The sequence below is a fragment of the Dendroctonus ponderosae genome, unplaced genomic scaffold (genome assembly GCF_020466585.1).
Source record: "Dendroctonus ponderosae isolate FM_Combo_2020 unplaced genomic scaffold, Dpon_F_20191213v2 Dpon_F_20191213_2, whole genome shotgun sequence".
Classification (NCBI taxonomy): Eukaryota; Metazoa; Arthropoda; class Insecta; order Coleoptera; family Curculionidae; genus Dendroctonus; species Dendroctonus ponderosae.
The window spans coordinates 4,414,880-4,425,012 of NW_026018165.1; the positions used below are offsets into that span (position 1 = coordinate 4,414,880).

Genomic DNA, 10,133 nt, shown 5'->3' on the forward strand with positions numbered 1-10,133 from the left:
AGAAAGCTCTCTAATTTTACTAAATCAAAATGATTGTGTTGCTTCAGGTTCATTTAATTTAAGTCATACATGGTTACCTATGCTAAAATCTGAAGTAGACCAGAGAAACATACACCCAAACTAAATTTTCACCAAAATTATTAATTAATATTACCTTTATTAATTTAAACAATGAGATTAAGTCAAAGTCACATAACTGACAATTTGCACAGACGAATTATCAGAGCGAATTTTCATATACTGTATTATCCTACTATTGTTACACAATTTATTAACATACTCTTTTTTAGGTTCATTTAGGTTCTTTTGATAACGATAGCAGAAAATAGCTATCGAAACGTCAAGGTAATTTTTCAAATTAATTTCTTTACTAATTGGAATGTTCTCTTACAGCTTGAGCCTAAGTGTGTCGCAGGATACCCTCTAGGTGATAGTTCTTGATTACTTTTTGATAATTAATCCGTTCTTATTGCAAAATAGGAGCACTTTGTATCAATCTGCAATAAAAGACGTGAGGAAATTCTGTCCTTTTTAAAGACAAAAATTTTTGAGGCGAAATACCCAACAAGAAGTTTGTAAAATAATGTTGTTTTATTTGAAAAACAATCCTTCCAATTGTTATGTGGGGAAGAAATCATGATATTATCGTTTATTAAAATCGTCTGCATACAAATAAGTACAGCCCTGTTAAAAGTTGTAACTGCAATATTTCAGAAACGAAAAGAAAATGGCAACTTTCTCGAATTAATTTCTATAAAAACTAGAACCTAACGTATATACTACTAGCTAATTTACCCACATTTCTCTTCATCTGTTACATCTTTATCTTTACTACTCAAGAAGTTAAGAGAGGTATTTTCATCTGAATCCATTCTATTTTCCACATTGCTTACTGCTAAATCCAATTTCCTTTGTTATTCAATTTGACGCCCAGTTAAAGGAAATCTCAGCCCCACAAAAATTTCGACCCGTCATAAATCAGCCAGGCAAGCCTGAAAAGAACTCGGGGATGAAAAATTTACGACATCCTGACTCAACAAGTGTTGCATTCGCTGTTAAAATGTGCATTGAATTAGAATAAAAATTCGAAATAAAGGCTCGAAATGCAGACGATGCGGATTGTATATGATATGCCTTCGAAACTTGCAAATTCCTATTCCCATAGAAAGTGTTTCGTTGGCTTTCATTTCAAAGGCATGAGCTTCAACGGGTCCTAAAATATTCATAATTCGTTAAAAACCACCAAGAAATTTATTTTGTCTTTCCTCCATTGGGTTGAGTACTTAAATTTTTGTTCGCCAATTCAGATATGAAATCTTCAAATGTTTCATTCATTATTTGACTTTCTAATTAGGGAAGCGAGACCGCTTTAAAGCACAACAAGCATCAGACTCCCAGGTCCAAGTAGTTAAATACACATATTGACACCAAATATTCTTTCCAAAAACCTACAATAAATAAAATCTGGTAAAATCGTTGATAATCAATGGAACTTTTAAATGTAAAGTCTGCAAACTAATCTTTAGCGAAAAAACAACATTTTCCAAACTTTAATCAAGGTAAGCCCTCTTTGACAGTATCAGAAGCATTTAATTTTCAGGCTAAATTATTTCTAATTGCTCAGGGGTGTGAAACAACAAGAGAAATGGAACAAAGGGAATTGAGGCCATTAAAAGAACTTAGGTAATAAAAAACTCTATTAGCTGTGTAAAATGCCGTAGGATTATTGTTTCGTTTTTTAATTGCGATTGCAAATAAATCTTACCGGGTAATTTAAGAAATAATAAAGTCGATTAATTAAATGGTTAACGAGCTCGCTCTTAACTGAAATAAAAATGTAGATGATTATCGCAAATTCAGTCATTAAGGCAAACACATTTAATCTGATGGTATAGGGTTGCAAATAAAAAAATGGAATATTAAGTACGTCGTTGATGGCAAATAATGGAAATGCGCTGATAATAATAATAAAAAACGACAGAGTATTAGAATAAAGGAATTACATCCCGAATTGTGTAACATTTTGTCCTTTTTACTAATTTAGGGATCTTTGGTAACAGATTATAAGATTTTCTTCCTTTACCATTAGGTTATTTCACGTAACAGCTTAAATAACATCGGTTCGGACATGTAACCTGTTACAGAACCAATGTGTATGCAAATAATCATTAAGTTATTTCTATGACCGTTTTAAGTCGGCTAAACGCGTTCGTTCTTTAAGTAGTTAAGTAAAGTAACTAACAACTAGTCTATATTTGCTTTATTTTTAGCATATAATATTTTCAGTTTATTGATGTTACCATTAAATTTCTTAACGCAGAAAATCATAATTTGTAATCACTATTACTACAATCATCAAGTATTTTGCATAACAATTTATAAAGTAAGTCTGTTTATTTCATAACATGACTTGGATTCTATTCTAGAAAAATTACAGTAGGTATTGTACACGCCCATTGTCTATAAATCCAGTGAAATAGTGCAGATCCGCTTCCAAATCAGCTTCATCTTGGATGCTATTAATAAATTGGTGACCAGAAAAAATAAATCTGTTTTCTTTGGTTGGTAAAAATTACAGCTTGCATTAAACAGATAATGGAATTTATGTCCAAATAAAACCCTCTACAGAATTTGAAACAAAGTAGTTATATTAGTATATGTATGTAGTTATATGTATCAAATTTATTATTGGTTGATACCGCCACCTACTGTAAGTACTATCTTATAATGTGCTATAGATGGAAGAAGAAAAATCTGTAAAATACTGACAGAAAATGCAACAGGAAAAAATCTGTTATGTATATTATGTATAGATATATAACGATGTAAAATAAAGAAGACTTTTAACGAATTCATTTGCTCTTTTTACAGAGAATTTCCGAATGGAACATCCTAATTTCAGCAAATATGTGGAAAGTATTTTTGGATAAAAATGGCATTGGACGCCACCTCACTCAGGGAACATGAGTTAAGATAATACTTATTTCTTGGATAATTGACTTTATTCATAGGTGAACTACTCTGAGAGTAGGGACATAAATTAATGAGAATAGAGATAAAACGCAAAACATATCAATAACTTGATGGAAGATAAAAAAAAAAAATTATTTGGGATTGAATGGGATTAGAATGGATTAGTTCTTCGCTTAGGCTAAACCAAGACTTACCCACGAAAAACTGAATGAAAGTCGTAATAGGCTTATCTGATTAAAGCAAGATTAAGCTCATAAATAAAATAGTAATAAAGCAACGTTAAAAGCTTTGTTGTTGGTAGCCATTCAGTTTTAGACTTCAAACCGTGTCAAACTATATGAAATACTAACTTAAACTCAAAAATATATATTGTCGTCAAGTAGTTTCATGGATCTAGAGATCTTGCAAACTTCAAGTTATCCTTGAGACCATTGATTGGTTTGAGTGCTGGAAAGTTTCCTAAAGGCAATCTCATCAGATTGTTAAAGTAGCTTATTGGGTCATGGTAGTATCTAAATGCAAGCGACTTGGGGAAAGTTTTTAAGCTTTATCAACTATTGTCTCAACTTTTACTCGAACCATAGTAAATCTTGTCTAACTACAGCTTGCGTACATAATTGCATATCTATTGTTCCTTCACTAGAGAGGCAATAAAGTGATTTAGTATGTCATGTACTACACGTTAAAAACTTTCATATATTTTGTGAGCCGAAACTATACATATAATGATAAAATAAATTTAATTATTGCACAACTAATCAAACCAACAGAAATTATTTCTAATTTAAATATACGTTTTGGAAAAACTAATTCGTAAAACTCCTTCAAAAGTATTCGAACATCCGATAGCTTTATGTTGCTTTATGTACTTATTTAAATAAGTAAACTTAAACCCTATCAGCTGTTCAGTAATCGGTTTATCATTACTGTTCAACGGGAATCCCATATTGCATTACAAAGTAACATATCGACGAAAGCCGATCATGGAATAGCAACTTTCGAACTAACAGCCAACGTCACAAGCGAACAAGATCTCTTCGCCGAAGTTATTAAAGTTTATTCTAGTTTCTTTAATTTTCGTAAATCCAATATGCCCTTTGAGGAAACTGCATCAAATTGGATTTTCTTAGCCAGATTGAATTTCGCCCCTCTAACTTAATTAATTTGATGACTTTTTCAGGCGGCAAGACTAGATGCGGTTAATTCAGCGTTTGGGTTGGATGTATTCTTGTTAGGTTAACATGTAATTCTAAGGAAATTGCTTCGTCCTAATGAGTTTGTTGAAGAACGGATTGATCGGCTAATTTAATACAAATTGAATTAAAACAGCGAACAAATTTATCAATATATAGACGCCCGAATATTGCTGCATTAAGTATATGAGATTTTTTAAAGTTTGGGTTGGTTTCAAGAAAAAAGCATGTAATTCCAATTGAAAATTAGAACTTTTTTTAACACTACTAGACCTTAATTTAAGTCGAGACGCTTCAAAATAATGTACAGTTTTGCCAATAATTGGATCCGTAATCCTGTTCCCCAGTCACAACATTAAGCACCACAATTAAGATATGTTTTGCCATTTTCTTGCCAAGGCCCCAAAATGGTTTTTGCTGATCTCTAATCACTCTCATGCCTGGAAAGTTGCGACGGGCCTTCACTTAAGACTAAAACATTTCTTGATGATTTCTGTCGTCCCAGCTTCGAACTAAATTAAATTTCTGTGTCATTCGACCGGGCCCTCGTTTGTTTAAAGTCGGAGCTTTATGCGATGGATTATGGTTTTTGAAGCTGAAGAGTTGGCTTTTAGAAAGTTATTACGTTTTCCGGTTCCGAGAAAAAACACTTATGTGAATAGGCTTACAGCTGAAACTTCTCGCTGAAAAAGCTCATTCTGATGTTCAAATACAACACTTATGCTAATTAAATGCAAATATATACATTCTGTGTGCTAGTGGACGAATGCTATCACTGGCTTACTTAACTTATTAAAGCAATCCATATCCGGTTTTGACTATTCTGTTGAAAATAAAACAAATCTTATGTTTCTCGCACAATTTAAAAAAAAAGTAAACAGCTGAATTTTTAAATTTAAAACTTTCTATTGGCGTTTCAACCTCTTGCTCTCAGCAACTTCTGGTTCTGATTGGCACATTTGCTCTAGAACTATCGATTATGTAGAGCATCAAATTAAGCCAAATAAAATTTTGAAATATTGTTAAAAATTATAATTATTTAAATAGACCAAGTTGGACAACTTGCTAAGGGTTTACCCAATTCATTTAATACAAACTATTCACCTTTCGTCGTGATTGACAATTTACCATCTGTTTTATGACTTTTCCAAAAAAGAAAACACTAACTCAAACTGCCAATCAGAGAAAATATTTCAAAAACTGCTTACGCTGTATATTTTGCTAATAGTTAGGCTTAATTGGAAGTGATCTGCAATATTTCAGAAGAACAGTTCTGGAAAGTTGCATTAGCCCGCTTGTTCAACTTTTACATAGCGCGTTGATGTTTCACTAACTTGCAGATTTTAATGTTACTCATCAGTTTGGGGTAACTAAAGAAATGTACATAAAAAAATCACTAAAGGTAAATTTATATACAACATAAGCAATTAAGGCCCATTAGAAAGTACCGTGGAAAACTGTAAATTTATAGCTTACCAGTGAACTTTATTGTCTTCTAAACGACGACTGCAAATGAAACCAACCTACCAGATTACGAACATCTTAAACTACAGCTAAAGTGTACAAGATAAATTACGTTTTCGACTTATCAAAGCGCGATGGATTCCTTAATTTCCTCTTTGAAATTGATTTTCACACGCATCGAATATTTTCATATTAAAAATTAATGATTCAACAAAGCATACTGGGGCGCAATCGAGTTATTGTGAAAATTCCAGTGCTCACACGTTACCAGGGGCGGAAATTTTCCACTCGAAAAACCACCCTCTACGAAAATTTTCACTCCGCTTCGTTTTCGCTTGGAAGAGAATTTTTTTCCTTACCCGAATTGCAACAATGCACCTGAAATAACTTGAAGGAAATTACTTTGCCAACGCATAAACGGTGCATGATTTATACAACGTGATTTAGGCTTGGCTTCAATTCTTATTAAAAGGAAAAACTACAAATAATTTCTTACACCATTAATAGTGAAGCAAAAGGAAGGAAACCCCATAGATGACAAGAGCAAATAAATGCTGAAAAATTATTCGCATTTCTTTGAATTGAACCAGGAACTGAAGGGCCCGAGCAGTTCAGAGCAAAACAACTATTTTATCAGTGCCACATGTGGTAAGTTTTTTGTTTTATGCTATAAACTGGTGAGTGCTAATTCTATTTCTAGTAATCTAATAACACCAATTAATTAAAATCGACAATAAAAATTGATGTTCGACCGATCGCAGCTAATCAAGTTTTGTCTTCTAATGGTTTTTTTTGTCTGGCTTGACAACAACACGCAATGGATTAGCTTAGTGTGGTAGCACACAATAGATCCCGATAAATTGGCTAAAATCCAGTTTGAAATTGGAACCCGTGGCGTCCACTCCAATAAAGCGCATAATGCCTTTTACCGCCTTCATTATAGGGGTTAATTTAATTTCGTCCTCAGCCATTGTTGGTCAGAAATGAATAATCGCTTCTATGTTTCTCATCTTGTCATAAACGACCTAATAACCGTAGTGGTCGGACGTTATTTCGGGGTTTACTGCTGTAATATATGCGTCCAATGGCGAATTAATCGCATGTAAGACTTTTACCGGAGTATCAGTGGGTTTGGCTTTGATGTTTAATGGTATAATCAAGTCGTTTCGTTGTCGACAACTTGTAGGGGGATTACAACCAAAAATGCATATAACTCAAAAACCATATTTCAATTTCCGTTCAATTATCCGTTATTGGTTTTCCTATATTTGTTGTTTTTTTTAAATATTCAATCGCTTCAGTTACTAGAATATTATCTTGCGTTTTTCGGTGTCACTGACGTGTTTCTACTTATTTCTATTTCAGCGGCTTCATTTCCCTTCTCTCTTTGTCTGTTTCATATTTCAATCAAGCGTTAGTTGGCACTAAGATTTATGTTCTAATTTGTTCGCAAACTCGTTCGTTTATACTACTTCCAATTTCGGCCTGTGGTTTGAATCTTCAAGCGAATTTTGTCTTGTTTCCTGTAAATATTTTTCTATTTTCCGATTTTTCGTTCCATGTTTTTCAATTTCTTTAATTTATTTTCTTCATTGATCCGCTTGAACACCTGCGGACAAATTGCGGTAAAAAGTGACAACTTTTTTGACTTCTTTCTTATTCAGGTTTTCTGTCTTCAGTTTTTTCGTTGCCTTTCGGCTGCGTTCGTAAAACGACGTCGAATTTTCACATGGAGTGGAAGTCGAGTTTTGAAGTGGCGCTAATGTTTTTCGTCTTGGTCAATCTTTCAGCATCACTATTTCTATTCCCTCTTTGTTTGTTTCATATATTCCAGACAAGCCTTAATTAAGACTTTGATTTGCGTTCTAACTTTTTAGGAAATTTGATTGTTCTCTTGATTTTTGCTAATTTCAATGCGGGAATGACATCTTTTTATCTCTAAGCCCTTTTTATTTTCTTTTCTGTTAATGTTTTCCGTCTTTCATGTTTTTTCGATCCATGCCATTCAATTGCTTATGCTTGTTAGCTCCTGCTTGGAAATGTGTCAGAAAAACAAACTGTGAAAACGGAAAGTACTAAACGAGTGAAAATTTGTCTTCTGTGCGTTTTGGTGTATTGCTAGGTTTTTCTCATTTCGGCTTCCAGAGTTCCAATTTTAATTCCTTCTTTGTATTCCAGCTAAGCTAAATGGTACTTTTGTTTGTGTTCGTTTTTGCTGCTTCCAATTCGGGCATGCAATTTCTTCTCTAGGCGCTTTTTATCTTCTTTCCTTTCGTGGTTTTTCTTTCCTTGTTATATATTTGCTTTAGTCCCTGTTTGTCTTGCAGCTGCCTGGAAATGTTCGTATGAAAAGCAGTGGAAAGTCGCTGATTTTTCTGCTGGGTGGGTGTTTTAGGTGGCTCTGGTGGTTTTCTTTTGATTTATTGTTTCAGAGTCTCTATTTCTACTATCTCCTTGTCTGTTTCATGTATTTCAACTTGGCTCCAGTTAGCACTTTAACGTGTGCTCTATTTATTTTTTTGCAAATTCTGTAGTTTCGTTCGTTTGTTTTGTTTCCTATTCGGGCATGAAATTTTTTCTCCAAGCGCTTTTGGTTTTTTCATTTTCGCTTCTTCAGTATTTCTCGTCGTTTTTTCGATCTACGCTTTTATTTGATTTAGTCCATGGTTGTCTTTCAGCCGTATGAAAATATTCATATAAAAGTGGTGCAAGGTCACCAATTTTTTTCTTGGTTTTTTAGGTATTGCTGGCGTTTTTCTTATTTGTTCTTCCAGAGTCTCTATTTCCACTTTTTCTTTGTCTGTTTTATGTATTCTGTACAAGCGATAGTTAGTACTTTGATTGCGATTTCGCCTCCAAGCGCTTTTTGTCTCCTTTCTTGTTTTCGGGTCCTTCAGTTGCTTTAGTTCCTAACGCTAAAAAGACCGCAACTTTTCTTCTAGAAGTGCGTTTTTATGTGTTGCTGTCCTTTTTCTTCTCATTTCATCTTCCAGTGGATGTATTTACACACTCACTTTGTCTGTTTCATATATTAAACCAAGTGTTAGTTGGAACTTTTAGTTGTATTTTAATTTCTTAGAAATTCGATCGTTTTTACTGTTTCCAGTTCGGTCATGCGATTTTTTGGTCAAGCGATTTTTGCCTTGTTTCTTGTTAATTATTAATTTAGTTCCCCTTTTCGCTCCCTTTCGTTTGTCGTCCGTCTGATTTGTAAATTGGTGGCGCGTTTTTGAGTGTGTCTAACGTTTTTCTTCTTATTTATTCTTTCAGTGTCTCTTTACGCTCGCTCTTCACTTAATATTGTTCTACATACAGTTGGTTCTTCGATTTGTGTTTTTTTTATTAATCTTTAGGTAGGTGTTTGCTGTTTCGAATTTGGGCTTGCGGGTTATTATCCAAGTGCTTTTGTCTCCTTTTCTGTTTCAGGTTGTTGATATATTTTAGTGCCGATTTGTTTTAGGCCTGCTCGAAAATGTGTCAGGAAAAAGCGGTGAAAAGGCGACAAGTTTTCTCCTAGAAGTGCGTTCTTGTGTGTCGCTGACTTTCTTTCTCCTCTCTTCTTCTAGCGCCTTAATTTCCATTTTCTCTGTGTCTGTTTCATGCCTTCCAGCTTAGCTCAAGTTAGTACTTATTGGTATTCTATTTTTTAAATTTTATCATTGTTTTGCTGTCTCCAAATTGTATTGTAAGTATTGTGAATTATTAGGGATATTTAACATCAACATAAGCTGAAATGTCGATCTTGTGCCGAATTTTTCGGGTCTGGCACTGTTTGAGAACACTTCATATTCTAAAAACAACTAGAAACTTAGAACAACTTGAGAACTGGCACATTTGTCTGTTTACCTTGCAAGGTGAAGGTATTTACTTAATTTGATGTTGTAGTTAGAAACCCGTCGCATTCAGACACCACATAGTTAGAGAGACAACATCAAAATTAATCATCCATCAGTGCTTGAAAGTGGCCCTCCCATTGACGCCCATGAAGGGCTTGGACAGCTTCATTGTGATTCTAAATTAATCGGATTCAGTAACAATCTATTGGATGCTGATCACTAAAATGTACACTGCAGAAATTTGAACAATCGAAATGAAGAAACTAACGTTCTTAAATAGACGAGGTTGTGCTTATCAAATTATTTAATTTTGGTAACTAGAACTCGATTTTAATGCAAACTGAACTTCTAGAAGAGCAATCCCGACTTGAATTAAAATATTCAAAAAACAAAACTAATTCACTAATGAAAATAAAACTGACCAGACACAATTTGAAAAATGAGCAAACAAAATACACCTGCTTGATTCGTAGATACATATTTTATTGTACGTTATTACTTCACGTCCGTCCGCAGGACAATAAAACATTTTCATGGCTTCTTAGTTTCATTAGAACTTCTTTTGTTTCAATATAATCAAATATTTAATAGTTATTCCTTAGACTTAATTTATTTTATATTATAGCACTGCAATTAGTTCATTTTTTGCACTTGTTCTTCTTATCTG

At 33.6% G+C, this 10,133-nt stretch overlaps 1 protein-coding gene and 2 long non-coding RNA genes across 6 annotated transcripts in view; 2 read left to right on the forward strand and 1 right to left on the reverse strand.

The window, feature by feature from the left end:
- The window catches only part of LOC109538342 (potassium channel subfamily K member 18), a 147,746-nt gene that overhangs the window by 25,501 nt on the left and 112,112 nt on the right, over positions 1 to 10,133 (reverse strand). The window lies entirely within an intron of this gene.
- LOC125503472 overlaps positions 1 to 10,133 on the forward strand; it is a 29,953-nt gene that overhangs the window by 8,301 nt on the left and 11,519 nt on the right. The window lies entirely within an intron of this gene.
- On the forward strand, positions 415 to 2,851 carry LOC125503473. Its single transcript, XR_007280894.1, has 2 exons — positions 415 to 1,559; positions 1,625 to 2,851. It is a non-coding gene; the product is annotated as an uncharacterized LOC125503473 (long non-coding RNA).